The 21,542-nt window shown below is 35.6% G+C and overlaps 1 protein-coding gene across 20 annotated transcripts in view; it reads right to left on the reverse strand.

Annotated features, from left to right (window-relative positions):
• The window catches only part of GTDC1 (glycosyltransferase like domain containing 1), a 374,641-nt gene that overhangs the window by 272,017 nt on the left and 81,082 nt on the right, over positions 1 to 21,542 (reverse strand). For 19 of the 20 annotated variants that reach the window (XM_017947202.3, XM_017947213.3, XM_017947206.3 and 16 more), the window contains one exon: positions 7,638 to 7,699. The gene's annotated coding sequence lies outside the window, so the exon portion shown is untranslated. Of the gene's footprint in view, positions 1 to 7,637; positions 7,700 to 9,414; positions 10,882 to 21,542 lie in introns of those variants that run through there. The other variant, XM_021923574.2, reaches the window with a different exon arrangement.

The raw sequence follows: 21,542 nt of genomic DNA on the forward strand, positions 1-21,542 counted from the left end.
AAGTCTCTGAGCTCTCCCTTTGTTCTTCCTGCTTGAAAGTGAAATAAGAGGCAAAAGTAACATGCTAAGGATGGTGGGGAAGTTAGACACTACCTGGATCCCTGATAGTATCAGTTACCTGTGAACTAACTGCCTTCTGATTCTTATGAGACAAATAAAACCCTAACTCATTTAAATCAATGTCAGTAAGATTTTCTACTACTTGGAGCCAGAGGCATTTTTACCATTAAAATAGGAGATACTTGAGTTAGACTCTCTATGGTTCCTCTTTTCTTAAGCTGTAATCCAGTCCTTCCTAGTTAGAAAAAAACAAAAGAATTTTGAATTTACACTTCTACGATTTTCTGTAATCTGAATTCCTTCTATAAACATGGTCAAATTCCTCCATAAAAATCCATTTGTTGCATAGTTATTACAAGATTTTTATTTTCTTAAGTGGAACCTTCAATCCCTCAAATCTATTAAAATGACATTTTTCTATAGTATGGTATATATCATTCATATATATAACACACATATATAAGTAAATAGCTGAAGGTTAGGAAGAAAGAAGAAAAGAAGGAGAATAGGGGGAGAGAAAAAGGGAAGGTATCTAATTTGTGTGAAAGTGTAAACTATGCTTTTCAATTTTGTGAGCACCTTAGAAAGTGGCTTAAGAATAAATGAAAGGCTGGGTGCGGTGACTCACGCCTGTAATCCCAGCACTTTGGGAGTCTGAGGCGGGCGGATCACCTGACGTTAGGAGTTCGAGAAAAGCCTGATCAACATGGAGAAACCCTGTCTCTACTAAAAATACAAAATTAGCCAGGCATGCTGGCATGTGCCTATAATTCCAGCTACTCAGGAGGCTGAGGCAAGAGAATCACTTGAACCTGGGAGGTGGAGGTTGTGGTGAGCCAAGATCGCGCCATTGCACTCCAGCTCTGATAACAGAGCAAGACTCCATTCAAAATAAATAAATAAATAAATAAAATGAGAGATTATAAAACAACAGTATTTTTTAAATAGGAAAGACTCCCACACATACACTTGAAATCAACGATTCTGTTTTAGAAAACTTTTTGAATTTGAAAAATGTATATCCCAACAAATACTTTGTGTCTAATTTACCACTAGCATTATTGTATTATTTAATAATCCATCTATCTCTAGTCATCTCCCTAAGGTAATAATAACACAATAATCATTCTCTATGTACGTTTCTCTTGGACAAATTTTAAATGTGTACTATTCTTGGGATAATTTCTATTGTATAGTGCTGAAAAGATTCATTAATTTCAATCGCCATCAACTCCATACACCACATATACTAGTTTCACCATTTTTGTTCAAATATATTTCACTGTGGCCATTCAAAGGAAAATTACACATTCCAATAACATTTGAGTTCCTCTCAGTTACCCTTTCAGTGGTTCAGGGTAATGATAGAGTAAAGAATCATGTTCTTCACAGGCTCTCCTTTTTTTACCCCCATTTGGTAGAATTTCAACTTCAAATCTCTTATGCCAAAAAGCAGTGGGTAATGTCTAATGCTCTTCTCAAACAGTGGCTTACTTTGGAGGGAAGGAGAGTGAGAGTCAGGAGAAATTACTCATTCCTGCTTCTAGAGGATCTTAGCATATGGGATAAGCAATCTCTTACTCTATTTTCCTAAAATAGAATTACAGAAACATATTAAGTTAGGGGTAGGGCAAGAAAGGAAAACAAGTAAGAATTAGAAACCTTTCAACTCTGGGTATAGGTAATTCCTCACAGAGTGAAATTACTGAGTTATCTAGCCTAATTCTCACGAAGATAAGTCAAAAAATCCACGTATTTATAAAACCTGTAGTTTATATATTCCTTACCATCAGTCACAGGTAGAGACTTCCTCTGTAAAACAGAACAATGCTACATTCTTTTTCCTGAAACTCTAAGAATGGGATAAATAAGGATAATAAAACTATAGTCACATAACATAAATGCTTTCATTTTAAAAGCAGTATTCAAAGACAATCTATAAAAATCCATGTGATATAAAAAAAATTCAGAGAACGACAAATCTCCCTTGTTTATAATATCATCTCAACTTCAATTTCATTTTCAGTTATCTCCTTTCAAAAATATATATCTGGGGTCCTTATATGATATGAAGTCCGTTTTCTAAGGCTCACTTTTATTTGGTTATCTTTTTAGGTGCACTAAAGATTGAGTTTACAATAAACTGAACAGACAGCATACAAAAGGCTTTTAGAACTATACCATATGGTCCAGGGAAGGGAACAATCTGGACGATCCCCACTTCAATCTGCAAGCTTGTCCACCTCTATAACACATTATACCACTGTAATAAAATATTAAGATGGAAATGTAAAAGCTAAAATAGTCTATCTTTAGCATTACCAGGCAACCACACTTCCAAAAATTTACTGATAAACTTAATAAACATTTACTTTAATTTACATTCTGAGATTTTGGTATGCAACACCAGGCATACAAACGTAGGCCACCATTCAATAGAAACAATATTTCAGCAGGGCTATGTGTGGGTATTCAACTTACACTTCAGAAATTTAGAAGGAAAAAAAAAAACACTTTTACAGGGGCATATTGGCAGAGGCTGATGTAACAGATGACACATTCTTGGAAATCAAATAAAAGCAATAGGGAAATACCCATTGTTGCCTGGTGAAGGCCTAATCACATGGACACAGCTGGAACCAATGTAGATCATTCATTAATAAAATTGTATTGTAGTAGCCACTTTTTGATGCATTTCAAGTGCTGCTTTAGCCAAATCCCTAAATTTCTTTGTTCAATGTTAAGTAAGATTGTTTTAATGGGAAATATGAGATTTAGGACAGGGGAAAAAAAAAACCTGTTCTCATGCTAAAAATGAAGCTAACTCAAAAAGCTAAATGTCACTTTACCTTGCAATCTACTTACACTATCAGCAGCTTAAAATATGCAGTGTAAACCTAAAAAGGAGGAACTCATATGGTACTATAGATAAAAAGTGAGCAGTGTGAGATGCCATAGAAAACACATGTAATACTTGTAAAAGTATTCTACAGAATAATACGTCAGAGGGTGGGAGAAATTAAAACGTATCAAAAATTAAGAGGAAATTAACATGTACCCTTTCATGCAATACTATCTATTGAATTTTGACACTAAAGTATGTACCGTATGCTTAAGGGAAGATTACTCATATTTAGACCACATAAACTTAAAAATCGCTATTTGTTATTACATTACCAATATTTGGTATCAAACAAGACATTCAAACCATCTTCCCGACAGTCATGTTTGAAATCTATATTGACATTCAAATGAAATGAAGTACTAGTTATAATTATAAACTCAGTACTTAATGTAGTAAAAACCTACTTAAAATAATCAACAGTATTTATTCAATTTTGCTGTTACCTCTTAATAAATGTGTTTCTCCGTGTTTTTACAAATATAATGATTAAGTTACTATATTATGTTCCTTAAAAATATATAATGTCAAACTAAAAAGATATAATAGCTTTGCTATGTGTTCTGAATTAAAACTATACAATTTATTGTCTATAAATTCTATTCTACAAAAATGAAAAACTCAACCGTATTTACCAAAAAACTGCTTAAACATTATGGCTCTTAAATATTTCTCCTATGCCTCTGTGTGTAGTTAGAATAAATAAATAAATAGAACAATTCACATTGTCCTAAATCACTGAAAGATATATTCTTACCACAGAAAAAATAAAGAGCTTCACTGCAAATAAAAATTAAACTACTGCAGAAAGTGTATTTAAAGTCACTGAATAGTGGTTAATATGCAATAAACATTATTCAGTATACACAGAATGAAAGAGGCTTGTGTGTGTATGTTATCTTTACTCGCTAATGTTAACATTATCAGACCTTGCCACAGGGGATTCAAGACAGTCATGAACTTAACTGGATCAAGTGAAAAAAGTTTCACTGGCATTCCTTCGCAAAACTCTCAGAATTCAGAAGTTTAAAATGTTGACCGAAAGATTTAATTCATATAACTTAACAGGCATCCCACCCAGATTCATTTTAGTAGCTCTGCATAAAAAAAGCCACTTTGCAAGTTTAAAAAGATAGCATTGGGAGCAATGGGAAATTGTAGCATTTATTACATGTGCATTATGCATACAAAGCAATTGGAGTATTTGTTTGTTCTGCTAAAGTAGTGAACCAACATGTCGCTGAGCCTGTTCGGAATGAGAGAAAACAACAGGTGAGTTTATTTAATGCATACTGCTGATACACCTCTGTTTTATAAATCCTTTTAATAATTTTAAAGCGTTTTCTAAATTAAAAATAAATCCCCAGAAAAGAAACAACTGTTAGATTGCACAATTTTATCTTACAGTACCCATAATAGATATATTTCCCGGTATATATGGCATATAAAAAAGTTTCACATTAATAATTCAAACACGAGCCACTGTTTGCTTCCTTTTCAGTCACATTTGTTACACTGTTACAAAAATACATGAGTTTTTCTTCTCAAAGTAATTTTCTTATTGCCAAAAATCATTGACAATTTTTAAAATAAAGATCAGTCAAAATAATATCAATCTCCTCCTATAAAAACATATTCTGCCTATTAACTATTCTTATCTTGATTGCAAAACTAATTTTTAAAATAGATCACTTTAAAAAATCTAATTTTAAAAATAGATCACTAGAAAGTAAATCATTTGTTTTGCTTAATACAACAGAAAACATATTTACATTGTGAGGAACATTCTACGAAATTTCATAGAATGCTTGGTCATAGTGAAAATCTAGTCTCCTGCTCAAATCATCTCTATTTAAAACTCATTATGCCACATTTTCACACTCCTAATGGTAGGGCACTAACTATAATTTTGTGAGAATTGGTAAACTTAAAAATACTTCTGTGTTTTACGTTGCATTTTTTATTTCAAAGGAAAAATATTTTAAATGCACATCCCTTTATTTTAATGGAAGTTCACTTGCTTATCTACCAAGACTTATCAGACATTCTAAAAGTATGCAACTTGTAAAAGATATGAACTGACATTGAATTTTAGACAAAAATAGAGAACAATGGCAGACATTTTGGTCTTAACAAGAGTATCTTGGCATAAAAATCCATATAATACAGGCAAATAATACTCAAAAGTTTCCATTCAAATAATAAATTCTGAAGCAGACAAGATTCCAACCAATCAAAAATACTGTGTCAACATGACCAAAGTTAGCAATAGTAGCAAAAATGCAACTGTAAAGAAAATACCTAAGAGAGTGGAAAAGGCAAATTTAGCACCAACTTCTATAAGGAACAAAGCCATTTACTAAATGTGGAAGTTGTAAGGGGAATGATATTTCTATTTCAGGAAAAAAATATTTCTTTTCACAATGGTGGTCTGTGTGAAGAAAGAGGAAGAGAAGAGGGGAAAAAACAGTGTAAGTGGGAAACACTAAGGCTGCCTGCCTTCCTTCGGTGATGCTGTGAGGGTAGACCCTCTGCCTTACAAAAACCACTGCCAGAACCAAGCTACACAAAACATTTTGGCTGCAAGCCTATAACAGTGCCAGGCTGTTTTTCATTTTTGTGCTAGACTCCCTCAATTGAGACAGTGTGGGATTGTCACTTTGATGCACATAGAGAACAAAGAATAATATAGTTTGGGGGGGATTTTCTTGCCCCTTTAAAGTCAGGTTAGCATTTTGTTTTCTTTGACAGGTCTTGAAAAGACCCAAGAAACAAAGTTATGCCGAAGAATGCATTAACTGCCTAACAAAATTAATGTCAAGTACAATACTGTCAACAGTTTAAAAGCCACGTGAGAGATTAACATTTTTTAAAAGCAGACTTAAAAAGGGTCCAAGTCATATAGTTACCTGTTTAAGAGGCCAGAGACCAAGAAATACATGATTCACAACCACATAATCTTATTTAAAATCTGATGCCACGAAGGCAGACCATAAAATCCAGGCCAAAAAAAAAGTAGTATTATAATTTTTAGGTCACTATTCAGAGACAACTATGTCAGCTGCTATTCTGACCTTGAATTCTCTAAAATTAAATAATGTGATGAAAAGACTATAACATTAGAATCTGAATACTTTAAGCCTTCACAGAGAAAGAAGTGATAAGTGATCAAAAATGTTTAAAGAATTAAACCACAAATCATCGAAAAAGTTGCCACAGACACAAACAGGAAAACCGTCTCTTCAATCCTATTCAATTCTGTACTAGAAGTGAAGCTAACACAAATGAGAAAGCCGAGTATGTGCTGCTGTAACCTTCAACTAAATATATTATCTGAATCTGGTGACTAAAAGACACCAATAAGCCATTAGCTCCTAGATGTATCACCTTTTATCTTTCTAATGCACAAGATAAGTAAAGGTAGAGGTCCATTTTCTACAAACCAAATGAAAAGAAAGAATGAACTGTGACAAGCTCAGATCCCATGCTGGCATATTTTACACTAAGCTCAGCATCATCTAGAAGCAGTATGCTTCTCCCTGCCAATCAGAGGGGAAAAAAGTTGTGCTACTAATACAGTGTTGATAAATAGCACCAAACATCTACTAGTTCTTTCCTCCTGCACATTGCCATTGAATCAGCTGTTAAAAGAAGACCAATAGCTGTTACAGAAATAGCAAGAACTAAAGCACTTGCCTCAGATGTTATACATGGAGACATGGAGCATTTACCACCTGAGCCTATCTAATTTCCGGCAAAATGATCCCCTGCCCAGTTTTGTTCATGGCCACAGAATCTGATAACAAGTCACGATCCGTGTTGAGAAAGGCAGTGGGGGAGTGAGAACATGGGGAAGGAATCAAGTGAGAACAGTGGGCAAACTTCAAACTATATACACGCTTCTCTTATTATTCAAATTAGTGCCCGTGCACAGCGCTTCAGGATGACAAAAGCTGTGTTAAAGGGCTCAGGTACAATGATTTACTTTGGGTGGTAAGGGTAAGTCTGCCATGTAATTAAAGAATGCATTATTTTGCTCCTCACTGCTCGCCTTTTACATTTCTTTTTTCTCTAGGACATACTGATGATGGCATTACTGCATGGGACACTGATAGTTGCAGGCAAGGCATTCATGTAGTGCCAAAGTGGTCCAGAGAATGATGTCTGGCTGGCCTTAGTTCAACAAGGAATACGAGGCAAAAACAGAAAACAAAAAGAACGAAAGGTGTAGAAGAAGCCAGGCAATAGACTGTTTTTCTGTTTATTAATGGTACCATAAAACAAGGGGAAAATCTGGAAAAAGCAGCCAAGCTAACTCAATTACAAAGAAAGATTAAAGGAGTTAAATGTCTATAACTTGGCTGACAACCAAGGAACAATATGAGAGCTGTCCACAACTCTCCAAAGAATATACATAAAAAGAAAAGTAGAGAATTATTGTCTACTATAGATGTATGAATACATGAAATAATAATGAGATAAAAATAAAGAAATCTGACTTTAAGCAGCAGGGAAATAACCTGGTGAAACTTAAAAAAGGCTGCTTCCTTCTCTTTAGAAATATCAATCATCTTACTGACCCACACTGCAGTAAACGAGACATGATAGAAAATGCCCACATACTGCCAGAGGACTGAATTGATGGAGATATAAAAATGAAGTCCCATCTGCTTACCTGATTATCCAGATATACTGATGTCCCTTTACATATGTCCAATCTGGCTAATGCAGAGATACCTGTAAGATCACAAAAGACATAGTTAGTACCTTCAAAATAAACCCAGCCTGAATTCTCAATCCTGAGCTGGTCAAGAGCTAATTTGGATGATCTAGTCTGGCTCTTGGATATTCCAAGATGCAAGATGGGAGAAGAAAGTGCAAGAACAGAAATGTTCTGAGTGATTCTAAGGTTATTCTTAATTAATAAGAGATTTTCAGTCTCTGCAGAGATTTTCCAAATCATTTGTAACTTAATAATAATAATAATTATCAGATTAGTTCTTTAGCCTTGGTCATTGGATGGCCTTCAGGAATCTATGCTCTCCTGAATGATATATGTAAAATTGGTGGGTTTATGTAAATAAGTATCTCTGGGAGAAGGTCAATAGTTTGTCAGATTTGCCAAAAGGTCCATAGTCCAAAAAACTGTCAAGAACCTCTGCTGAGGCTTGCCTAACATCTCAGAGGCAGGTTGGAATGCATATGGATGAGCATTCCAGGTTTGGGGGATCCCCCCCCCCGGGGAAAAACAGACACTTGCAGATCTGGGGTAAATACCTTAAGAATACTACTTTCTGGGAGAGCAATACATCAGGTTTAAACTGTTGCTTAACTCACAGAGCCCTGTGATCCCTGTAAGCCATGCACAGTCTTGAAGAGAACTAACACGTTACCATATATACCCAAGGGTGCCTATCATGACTTTTCCTGTTCTGTGTATATTAAAGTCAGGATTCCTAGGAATATCAATTCTGACAGGGCCAGAACTCACACTGTAACTCATCCAAAAAGGACCATTTATGACAAGAAAAAACAAGGTGTGATCAAATCAATAGGAAATGTGGTTCCAAAACAGTTTACATAAAAAAATTACAGAATTAGCCAAACATATTCATTCTTTCTTTTCATTTGGTTTATAGAAAACGGACCTCTACCTTTACTTACCTTGTGCATTAGAAAATTACCTTTTGTGGTGTCCTGTTTCAAATAATAATCATGTATTGTATACTCTCAAAAAATAATGTATTTAGACAATCACCTTCTGGGCATCTACCATGCATTGCACTCAGTGCCGAGGACTCAGCAGTGAGTAAGTCAACAAAGCCCTACTCTGCTGGAGCTTTACTTTGGGGAGTGGGAGAAGGATGCAGGGTGACAAACAAGTATATCAGCAACATCATTTCAATTTGTGATACATGATATGAAAAAATAAACACGAAGATGTGACCAAGGCACGAGAGAGCAGTCTATACCCACCCAGCATGTCACAGAAATCTTCACTATAATCTCAGAGTCTGTCAGGGTCTTAAAGAGTTGAGACGAGGAAATGACGTTAGAGACAGCTAGCCAGACCAGTGAATTTCAGAGATGAAGACAGAAGAGTTATTCTAGAAGATAGTATCACTACCTCATTATCTCTACACTTCAAAATACATATGCCTCGACTGAATGATAATGTTACGATACAAGCTCTGCTTGTAGAATATAAACCTGAGAACAAGTAAATGAACAGCATTTCGTTATCTCCTTAAAATCTGGCTGACAATACTGTACACTATGTACCCTTAATATAAAGAACCACATTCTATCCAAATTCTTGTCAAGTTTCATTCTATTAAAATAATTTCATTTTTTGCTTCTACAGATAAATCTGATCAACTTGTGCTACCAAAGAAAGGGGAAAAGAGGGTACAAGGAAGCCAGCCTCCAAGACAGCCCCCAATAATCCTCACCTCAAGGAATGCATGCCTTTGTGTACTCCCTTTGCTCATATCGGGGTTGGTCTGAGTGATCAACAGAATGCAGAGGAAGTGACAGTGTCTGTCCTAAAAGATATTAGAGCTTCTTCCTTACTCTCTTGGATCTTCCTGGGGGAGGCCAGCTGCCAGCTGCCATGTTGTGAGGACACTCAAGCCATCCTAGGGAAAGGTACACAAGGCATCTTGCCAAATAGCCAGAATCAACATAACAGCCACGTGAGAGAGCCATTTTCTAAGCAGATCCTCCAGGCTAGTCAAACTTTCAAATGAATGTCACTCTGGCTGACATCTTGATTGCAGCTCATGAAAGACCAAGAGCCAGAACTACTCAGCCTGCACTCCAATCCCTTTCTAGCATGCACTCTAACTTCCTGTACTCACAAAGTTCAAGCTGAAAACATTTCCCAGATGCTCTGGCATCATGCCTTTGGTTGAACCCAGGTTCAACCAAATCCATTCAAGATTTAGAAAGCAGAAATGAGCAAATCAAGGAAATAGCCAACTACAAATGAGATCAAATTCTGTAGTGAAGGCATTTTGTTCTTCTGAAACAACCATGTATGTAGATATGCTACTAAATGATCCCTAGTCTCATAGGCTCTAAGTAGCAAATGGCAGTGGAGTTTCTACTAGAATAGTATCATGGGATGTTTCTCATGGCTTGTGCTGTTCCTTGCTATTCACAGTCAACTTTGGTTCCTTGGCACTTCTGCAAATTAAGTAGCATGTGATGCATCTCTGTATGCAACTCAAACTAGCTATTGTCTGCAACTAAGAACCCACTCTACATATGCAAATTCTCCTGTCTCATAACACTTTCATTCCTATCTCATGGTTGACACTCTTTTCCATTACTAAACCCTCTACCTATACTATGAGTCCTATTCATTTATGCTGTTTCTAGGAACTTGCACTATCCGTCTTCTCCTTTTCTTCTCCACTGGTTTCTTCTCCTTCATCAATAACAGTTCTTCCAACCCTACCAACTATCCCTGTGAAACTTCATAAAATAATAACATAAGCTCGTTGTTTTCACTTCAACTTCCATTCAATACTTGAATTACCATAACTTGGCTTCCTTAGCTATCACTCTACCAAAACCACTATTGCTAAGGCTGGCAAGAACCAATTAGCTATTCTCACTTCTCACTCTACTAGACTGTGGCATTGGCACTCCTACTCCTACATACCACACCTCTTTGAAGCTTTAATGATAACAAGATTACAAACCTCCAGCCTCAATGAAATAATCTAGCATCCCACCTTCATACATCATCATCACCCATGTCCTCTGCACTTCTACTACCAGAGACATACAACAAATAGGCATACAGAGACCATTTCAAATGCTAACGCTATTCAAATATTCTATTTCTTAATGGCCTAACTGCTTAGACAACCAAAAAGACAGATATATGCACTGTTAAAAAAAAAAAAAAAAACAAAACAAAAAACAGTGGATTCTATAAGCTATCGATATAGAAATGTATTTCACTATTTTTCAGTTATTTAAGGAAAAATAAATGTTTGGACGTCAGAGATTCCAAAACAGCAGTGCTACAAAACAAGTGTACCACTTCTTAAAACTAACTTCGCAAAGCTAAAAGTTTATTATTATTATTTGTTTAACACTTGCAAGCCAGAATATCTACAATTGCCAACCTAAGCTAGCATCTCCAAGCCCTCTAGTTTTGAATGTGAGGTTTTCTATGACATCTGTCATCTCACTAACCAGAAGTGATGCTGCTGACTTGATAGGCAGGGGGTGGGAGGGGAGTTGACCCATTCCTTCCTCCCTGCTAAAGCTAAAATCTCTTAAAAGGCTGGCCTCCCAGAATGATGTGGACCAAGCTTCTTTGGTTAGGGGTGTACTCAGCCCGTTTCTTTAAATTGCTCAGAAGACAGAACTTTTCAGAAAACCCACCAAAAAAAGGCTTATTTTCATTAATTTGCTTTGTGTTGCCATCATTCATTGTCTTCATTTTTAATTCAGTGACATGTATAGCCAAATGAAATGAAGTACAGTCAGTTTTCCTCAATCTGTCTCAGTCTACTCTTCATCTTCTGGGACCCAATTCATGTGATCTTTTAACAACTATTTATTTCACACCAAACTAGTTATCTCCCCAAAGCCTACCAATCTAGCCTCTGGGCATATTTCCTAAATAAAAGCACTAGATCTCTGTAAACCTAAAATTTGCATACTAAAGGAACAAATCAGCTATCAAAAGGCCTAGTAGTATATAGCAGTTGCTCACCTCTAAGCAGAGTTTAAAATTCATTTCAATTTATTATTTTTTAAAGAAACAGCAATTGACTTTTTCCCTTTGCAAAATACAGTGTTTAATAGGCCTAGTTAAATTAGAGGTGATAGTGTAAAGCAAGTGTTTTAAATTGGTAAATTCTAAACCTTTTAATAAAAGTACATCAGTCAGAAGTTTTAATAAGACCCAGCAGGACAGAGAAGAATTAACGGTCTGTAGGAATCAAAAGGGGGTGATAGGCAATGATAACCTTAAACATTTGCATATGGATTTATAATTTCATTGCTTAAAGGTTAATGAAATTATGTGGTATTTTGCCCACTCTTATCCAGTAAATGATTTCATGCCTTGATTTGTATATACTTACCAACTGAATCATATAAAGAAAAAAAGACTCCTTTATCAATTAATCTACGACATTTTACTTATACACTTCTGGGTGCACAATTATCATTACCTATTCTAACCAATAACTGGGTCCCCTAAAACAAAATGTAAGGTTTCCAAAGCATCTCAGAAAGAAGAACAAACTCACAATCAGAACTCTGAAAGTATACTAAATTGTTAATGTGACTGCTTTTTTAAAAATTAGATATACTCCTTTATTTACTTTATACTTCAAGTCAACTATTGGAATTACTTGCTTTTGCCAAATATTAACATAAAATCCACCCTAGAGATTGATGAAGGCATTCAGGATACACTGAGGGTGAAGATGGAGAAATGCAAACAGTCCACAAAAACAAGTAGAACAGGTTAAAACAGTAAAAGGATTCTAGGCCGAAGCAATTGTTTTAAAACATAACAGCATAAAAACAACACAGTACTGAGGCCTTGCCTCACTGAGCATCCAGGAGGGTGCAGGATCAGCTGGTTCACTTAATACCCAGTTCTAAGAAAAAACTGCAAAGAGCCTCACTTAGGCAGAATGGTGCTTCCTATCCTGGCTGCACGTTAGAATTCCCTGGACAGCTTAAAACAAAAACCTAAAAATCCACACTTAGGCCCATAACCAGAGATTCTGGTTTCATCAATAATTTATAGACACTACTCAGGGTGATTTCTTAGGTGCAACTAGAGTTGAGAAATATGCCAGAAAGCACTGGTTCTCGAAGTGTGGTCCCTGGACCAGTAGCAGCAGCAACAGCAACAGGAAACATGTTTAAAATGCAAATTCTCAGGCCTCACCCCAGACCTAGTGAACCAGAAACTCTGGAGTGGGGCCCAGTGTTTTAACAAGTCTTTCAGATAATTCTCAGATGCACTAATGTTTGAAAAACACTGCTTTAGAGTAAGAATGGCCTGGTGTTCAATTCTCTCTCCACAATTTACTAGCTATATGACCCTTGGTCAGCTCTCTAAAATTCCTCCCTCACATGCAAAATAAAAGAGTTAGCTACCATTGCTTCAACATCAAATATGTGCCAGGGTATGCCAATAAGCACTTTATATACATTATATAATTTAACCCTTACAACAAGTTTGTCAGATAGATATTATTACCATTTTACACCAAAAGATTATGAACCTCATCCAATATTACAAAGCTAGTAAGCAGAATCAGAATTTAAACTCAAGTTTTTAAAATTCCAGAATTACTGCTCTTTCCCTATTCCTCAAAATATTCTTGCTGATCTTTCTTTTTTGTTCTTCCTTCCTTTCTTCTGTTTTGTCTTCCTTTTCTTCTGTCCATCTTCCTTTCTTCTTTTCTTTAGGAGGAAGCTTATCTTGCTACTATGAAAGTAGATATTACCTAGTGTGTAAATGTGTATAGTATTTACTATGTGACTACAAAGTACTTAGCATTCTACCATATGTCAGAAAGAAAAGAATTAAAATACAAAAAAGAAAAAAAAAGGAACCATACCAATGAAGTTATGAGCTAGCTGGAGATAGATCCATTTTGCAAAACATAGGGGCACATACGATTTCATTCTTAACTGGGGGGTGGAAAACAGAAATAACTCAGAAGTTCATGAGACTGGAGCTCAGAGACCAAGGCATGATGCCAGGAAGTAGAAGTTTGACTTGCCCTGAAACAAGGAGTAAAAAGTTTCTCCAGCACAGGAGGAGAAACAACAGCTAGAGAATATAGTACAATAGAAAATAAAGCTAAAGTAGTTAAATGGGTCCAGATTGTGACTCAGAATAAGAAGAGCTTAACTTTAGTACAGTAAAAATATAAAATGTTTTTTCACAGAATATTTTTGATGAACTGATAGTAAAGATGTAAAGTTAAAATCAAGTCATAGGAACTTATTCTAGAAAAAATATGAACCAAGGGTTATGCTGGAAAAAAAAACAAGCAGGAGAAAAAGTTATTTCTATTATTAAAAGTGTTAACTGTGATCCACTCTTTACCTTTTCCATGGGCTATTCATATCCATTACATAATATTTTCAATCATCCACTAATCCAACCAACACTGACTGATCACATTAAGCTAGGTACCAAGGATAAAAAGATAAGTAAGCTTCTGACTCAGGGTACACGGAGCAGCTTTACATAAGAAACAGACTGCCAAATGTTTTATGTAACATTAACATAAAGTTATTAGGAATTCCAAAGGCCACTATAGACAAGACCAATTCTTAGGAATGACTGTTATGAAATTCCTGAAAGTCAATGAAGCATAAGCTAGCCAAAATGTTATGTATATAAAATGTAAGAGGCCAGGCACGGTGGCTCACGCCTGTAATTCCAGCACTTTGGGAGACCAAGGCAGGTGGACCACTTGAAGTCAGAAGTACGAGACCAGCCTGGCCAAGATGGCAAAACCTTGTCTCTATTAAAAACACAAAAATTAGCCGGGCCTGGTGGCATGTGGCTGCAGTCCCAGCACTTTGGGAGGCTGAGACATGAGAATTACCTGAACACAGGAGGCAGATGTTGCAGTGAGCTGAAATCACACCACCGCACTCCAGCTTGGGCGACAGAGCAAGACTCTATCTAAATAAAAAAATAAATAAATAAAAAATAAGGCCGGGCGCGGTGGCTCAAGCCTGTAATCCCAGCACTTTGGGAGACCGAGATGGGCGGATCACGAGGTCAGGAGATCGAGACCATCCTGGCTAACACGGTGAAACCCCGTCTCTACTAAAAATACAAAAAACTAGCCGGGCGAGGTGGCAGGCACCTGTAGTCCCAGCTACTTGGGAGGCTGAGGCAGGAGAATGGCGGGAACCCGGGAGGCGGAGCTTGCAGTGAGCTGAGATAGGGCCACTGCACTTTAGCCTGGGTGACAGAGCGAGACTCTGTCTCGAAAAATAAATAAATAAATAAACAAATAAATAAATAAGAGTATTCTGTCTACGCTAGCATACTAGCATAGCATCATAATCATTACCTCACAAATGGAGTATCCCCAGTTAATCCGCACTGAGGCTTACATACGGCTAAGGCAGGCAAAATAAAATCTAGAGGTAAGTTTTTAAATATTCACATCATTCCATTTTGTGTTGAAGAGCTAATCAGAAACTACGCTCAGAAACTCACAGGAAGATTCTACCTATATATTGAGGAAAAACTGCAAGGCACAATGAGATGACTGCATTTATTAGCATCTAAGGTTTCTAACTCTGTCAGTGACAGTCCAATGCTGTATAACATCTTCTTCTTTAGTTTTACTATAATCTGACAACTCCATAATGCCCATTTATCTCCAAGAACCAATTTAAGATGCATGTATGTGTAGCCACCAGACTATGCTTGAATAACAAGGCACTAGGGTTACTTTTTTCTCAGAATAAATGTGAAGAGAATTTGCTATGATATTAGGAATGATAGCATTTTGCAAACAATATAATTTAAGAAACAGTAATGAATCTCTATTGAAGCTGTTTATTAATAACCTTCACTAATACAATCAAAGAACTGAATCCCAGCTGCTAGAAATGACTCGAAAGGTCACTTGGTAAAATACTAGCTTTTATCCCATATGGTATCTAGACCATATATAGTGTTAAAATTAAAACAATGATATCAAAAGACATCCAAGTACTTTAAGTGATAATTTATCTGGCCCCAACATATCCAATTCATATATACTACTGTATTTTACTAAAGTTCAATCACCTATCATCTCATTCTTTAATAATAGAAACTATATATGACAATGCGGCAGGACTAAAAGGTTGGTACTTGACAGTGGTTTAATTTCAATAAAAGTGATTGGTACAAATTCATCTTTTAAAATATTCAGACCATGCTATATAGATATTCACATGCACTTGGATCTATAAGCATTAAAAAACTTGTTTAGATTTACTGGCGCTATACCTGCTGTCAAGAAACAAAAAAGTGGTGAAGGTTGATCAAACACATCTTTGCCTCAAGTATCATGTAAATGTTTTCCACTAACGCAGTCCTAAAAGTTAACAGTCAAAGTAATTCAAAGGTTTCTCTTTATTTCTATATTTAAATCATCACAAGTTTGATCAAGCATGCAAATCCCTTTGGGCTCAGGGCTCCCATCAAAATGTCTTATAGAAACATTAAAAATTGAATGGGCATAAACAACTCCAACGGTGCAGAGCTCATGACAGCACTGCTGTGATCTATGTGTTTCATGTACAACAACATTGGGGAAGTTTGCAAGGGAAGATGAGCAACTAATTACTGTCTTTTGCTTGAGGGCAGGTGTGCTGATCTCTACAGGTGTCTCTGCAGTGCTCTGCCTAATGTATTGCTTCTCGAAGACATTCACTGTAACGACTTGCTAAAACCCTGCAAAACATCTGACGGAATACCAAACTGTTGGGTGTTCAGGAAGAAATATGTATGACTTCTTAAAGTTAGCATTAAGGAGAAACAACATTTGGGGGAGGCTTTGTATTGTTTGTGAAAGAATAATATAAAAAGTAAGTAACGTAAAACTGTATCAGTCACACACATTAAACTAGGATACTAATATTGTCTTAATAAGTACAGAAAGTTTTTCAAAGAAAATTTGGCTATTCTCATTAAACAAGAAATTTTTTTTAAATCCAAATAGTAACCTTATAGTGGACCATCATTTTCATTTGTGAAAGCACAGTAGACAGTGCAGGGTATTCAGTTTTACAAGGATCAAAAAAAAAAAAATCTGAGAAATTACTAGTAAATTAGATGGTCATCTGATGATAGGGCAGGTGAGAAATACCGTTCACATGTGATGCCACTTCCAGGATTAATATTCCTTAGGATCCTTCCTATAACATGGAAAGAAGCAAGCTTAAGAACGAAGAGACACACACACCAAAGATAAACATTCCCTGCTTTACTGCCTGCTACCTGCATGATCTCAGACAAGAAATGTAACCTCTTTATGTTTCAATTTTCTCATCTAATAATAAACAACACCCACCCCAATAGGATTATTATTAAATGAGACGATGTCCCTTCACTCTTTGGCACAGGGCTTGGCATGAGTAAGTGCTTAATAAATTGTAATTAGCATCATGAAAATTTCCAAAAGACATTAGTCTCCTACCATTAGTGGAGCATAAGCCTGTCTAAAAGCATCTTGGAAAGTAAAGACTCATCAGTGGAATGCTATTTTTAAATTTGTGATATGTTATATGGTGCATCTTTTTAAGTATAAATACATAGCCTGGCTTTTGAGAAATCAGTCAGTAACAAACATACAACAAAACCTTTAACTAATTCTTCACTTTTTCTGAGTGATCATCCATCTTGGTGAAAAGATCCTATTTGTAATGTTGAAAATTTGTGGAAAAGTTCATTGTTTTCAAACAATAATGAAAAGTATCATATTATTTCAAATTTTATCTACTTAAGAAAGACTCTGGTAAAATCAAAGTTAACATTTTCAGGCAATGAATCTACTCAGAATAAGAAAATGCTAGGAAATGATAATATAAGATTTATACCAATTATTTTCATCTACAATTCTCTATTTGTGTGTTTCTTTAACAAAATAGAATTAAGATGGCATTTCAGATCATCATTACTGTTAATCATCAACTGTGTAAACCAAACATCATTCATCTTTTTAAAAAATCCATAAAGCAAGAGTTAAAATTGTTTCAGACTTTTCTGGAATGAACCAAAAAGAGAAAAATTTTAAAGCAAGATGTGTAATCAATATATAAAAATGACACAGCATTTCCAAAATTTAAAATAGACTCACGAGAATAATCGGAATATAATTATTTGAAGTAGTATCCCTCCCTCTCCCAGTAGATTAGTTCATCATATGCTCATTTCTTCAAATCCAGGCATTGAAATAACCTTCTGTTCTCTCTCCTTTTAATCCCTTCTTCCTGGTATCCATTCTGCAGTTTTCAATGGCATCTCAATCACCAGGAATGTTAAGAACTGATCTACTGTGCTTCCCTTAACACAGACCTAATTATGTCACTTCCTCCAACCCCAAAGATCTAGTCTAATGGGGGAGACAGGCATATAGATACGTAAAAATGTGTGTGTACATATATGAGTACACATGCACATGGGCACATGGAAAGTATTAATACTAAAGGAGGATAAATCAGAAGCCAATTCATTTTGCCTGCCATAAGCCAAAGAAAGTTTCACATAGCTGGCGACAGCTAGGTGAAATAATGCCTAGAAAATCAATTTAAAGCTCCACGTTATGGGTCTCCAATACAAAGCCTCAATTTACTGTGTTCCAACTATATCCCACACTCTCTTCACATGGACTTAGATGCCTTCATTCTCTTACCATAGTGGACAACTTGCTGTCACCTGGCTTTTTGAGTCCCTCTGTCTTGAATCTCCTCTTCATCCTCCCCATCTTTACAGTTTTTAAAATATGACATCCTTATACCCAGACATTCTTCTACTCAGTTTTCTTATACAGTTAAAGGAATCAAAAAGGCTTGGACTTTGCAAGAGCAAGATGGAAGACAATGGAACATAAGCATTTCCTTCCAAAAACCTATAGGAAAGTTATTTTCAACTTAGAATTTAATTATTCAAGCAAATTATAAATCAAGTGAGGAAACCGAATAAAGATATTTTTCTCTCACAAAACCTTTCTCAGGAATACTACAGGAAATATAACACAAAAATGTAAGGTAAGACAAGAAGGAAAACACTATGAGATTTAAGAAAAAGCACAGGGAGTTCCTAGGTTAAGAGCAAGGAAAAATCCCAGAAGAGGCAGGTCTGGAGAATGTGATGGGAGGAGAATGGAAGTCTGCTGGAAGCATGTCTTCAAGAAAATAATTGAAATATATTATCTGATGTAATTCCCTTTATGGAAAATTGTTTAAGTAGTTTATAGAAGGTATAGGAAGAATTATTAAGAAGGACAAAAAGCTAAGCAAATGAAAAAACAAGGCATTATTAACTTCATGAAATACAAAAAGTCAGAAGCAAACTTTTCATCAGAATTAATTACCATATGCTCATCTATGAATAATAGCTACATAATATAATAATGCAAAATTAAGCCAAAAATTGGCATCTAACTATATTGGGATTGTGAGGGAAAGAGATGGCTGTGTAATAGTGAAAAATCTTCAAAGATCATAATATAAAGTCAACAATGTCTTAAATAAATTAATTAAAAAGACAGCAATGTATATATATGTAATTTAGCAATGTGGAGATATATAATGACTAGAGGAAACAGATAAAAGGCTGCCTCTAGAGAAATGACCACTGTATTTTCTTTTTTTGTTGTTTGTTTTGTTTTTGTTTTTTTTTTTTTTTGACAGGGTCTCATTTCCATATCCCACGCTGGAGTGCAGTGCCACAATTTCAGTTCACTGCAGCCTTGACTTCCCGGGCTCGGGAGATTCTTCCACTTCAGCCCCCACCCCAAGTAGCTGGGACTATAGGCACACGCCACCACACCTGACTAACTTTTGAGGGTTTTTTGTTTCTTGGTAGAGATGGGGCTTCACCATACTGCCCAGGCTGGTCTCACACTCTTAGGCTCAAGTGATCCACCTGCCTTGGCCTCCCAAAGTGATAGGATTACAGATGTGCACCACTGAGCCCAGCCACCACTGTATTTTCTAATAGGCCTTTAACAACTATTCAAATGTTAAACTAGGTGAATGTATTACTTTGGTAAAATACGTTTTAATTTAAAAGCAACAGCCATATACATGAGGATGTTTTTGACAGTGTTTTACATAATAGTAAAACACAAAAACAATCTAAACAGTCAGCAATAGGTGACTAGTTAAATAAATTATTTTATCTGTGATATTTAAAAAGATTATGTAGTCATTTTAAATGATGCTGCAGAAAAATATTTAGTGGACATGGAGAAATGTTCATATTATAAAATAAAAAAAATGACAGGTCAAAAAACAGCTAAACAACAAAACAATGAAATATACATGAAAATATGAATGGTAACTTTAGAATTGTTTTTCTCTCTGTGCTTCTCTGGTTTGCTGAATTTTCTAAAGTAAATGCAACTTCAGAAACACAAAGAAAATAAATTAAAATTGTAATGCAATTCATCACTCACGGCGTTATTTAAATAGTGTCACCTAATGATGCCCAAGCCAGAATTAACTCCTCCCTCCCAATGCAGTTTATACATGCCACTATCAGCACAGCTGCACAACCTGCTTTGTATCACAGGTAACTGTTTACATCTGTTCTTGCATCTGATTTACCCTGCTGAAGACAGGGCAGTGTCTAACCCACCATTCAGTGTAGGCTGAATGGGATTTGTCTGTGCTTCTGAAGACAAACCCCTAAAATGAGGAAATTCCAAAAACAGTCGGAGTAAAGTCTTTTTATTAACTTAAAAAAAAAAAAAAAAGAAACAGAGTATTGACTGACTAGTTTTGAGAGGGATAATAGTCATATAAAATGTAAGATCTCAGGTTGGTCACTCTGATTGTTCTTCAGTCTCATCTCACATATATTGTCTCTCAAACTGACTACTGAAACATTTTGTCTTTCGTCTGAAGCCTTCAGTGAGGCAGTGTTCAAATGTAGACCTTCAGGATTTCTTAACAGATCCATGTTTATCACCCCCAAATGACATTTACTTAAGAATTCAGTTTATAGAACATTACTTATCCACAGTTTGACTATAGATAAATTTGGATTAGGATTATTTCTCGTTATATGAGTGTAGGATTTCCAAATGAAGTCAAAATTTAAATGTTTAGTGAGGCAAATATGACTTTCATAATGTTTAGTTTTTATGTAGATCTACTTTCAAAATGATTAATAAATGATGCAGCACAAATTCTAGACAGAACTTTTCTGGGCAAAACCAGAAAACACTCATTTTTGTATGCAAAAGATTATTTTCTGTATAAAGGTATGAACAAGCAGTACATTTGGTTTTCAAAATCATAAAAGGATTCTCCTATCCCATCCTAGTGGGGCTGCTTTATCTATGAGATCAACTGCTACTTTTCAGCACGCTTTCAAAATACACCATGCATATATGTGTAAGAGGAGTCACAGAGAACAGAATGTTATCAAGTAAATAGCTATTTATCCACCCTCACTCTCCCATCCTCAGAGGTCTGAGCAGGAGGGCATAAGGACAAGGCAAATGGCCTTTTACAGATTGAGGTTACACTGTCTACTGAGCGACAATTATAAGAAAAAAGGACTGAATTAAAGTCTATGAATACAATAGGATCTGTACACTTTTATTCTTCAAATTGTTTATCAACATTAAAAATAAACAAGGAGGCAGGTAACTACGAAACGGTATCTTGCTTTACAATATAATGTGCCATCAGTTGGTTTTACACATTATTACATGTAATCCAGATTTAAAGTATTACAGAGAGTGGACAAGGCAGAAAACTCAAAACCAAAAATGTTAGGGATAACATCAACTGAACTTTATTCAAGCATCTTAGAAATTTTAAGATAATAAAA

The sequence above is a fragment of the Papio anubis genome, chromosome 10 (genome assembly GCF_008728515.1).
Source record: "Papio anubis isolate 15944 chromosome 10, Panubis1.0, whole genome shotgun sequence".
Classification (NCBI taxonomy): domain Eukaryota; kingdom Metazoa; phylum Chordata; class Mammalia; order Primates; family Cercopithecidae; genus Papio; species Papio anubis.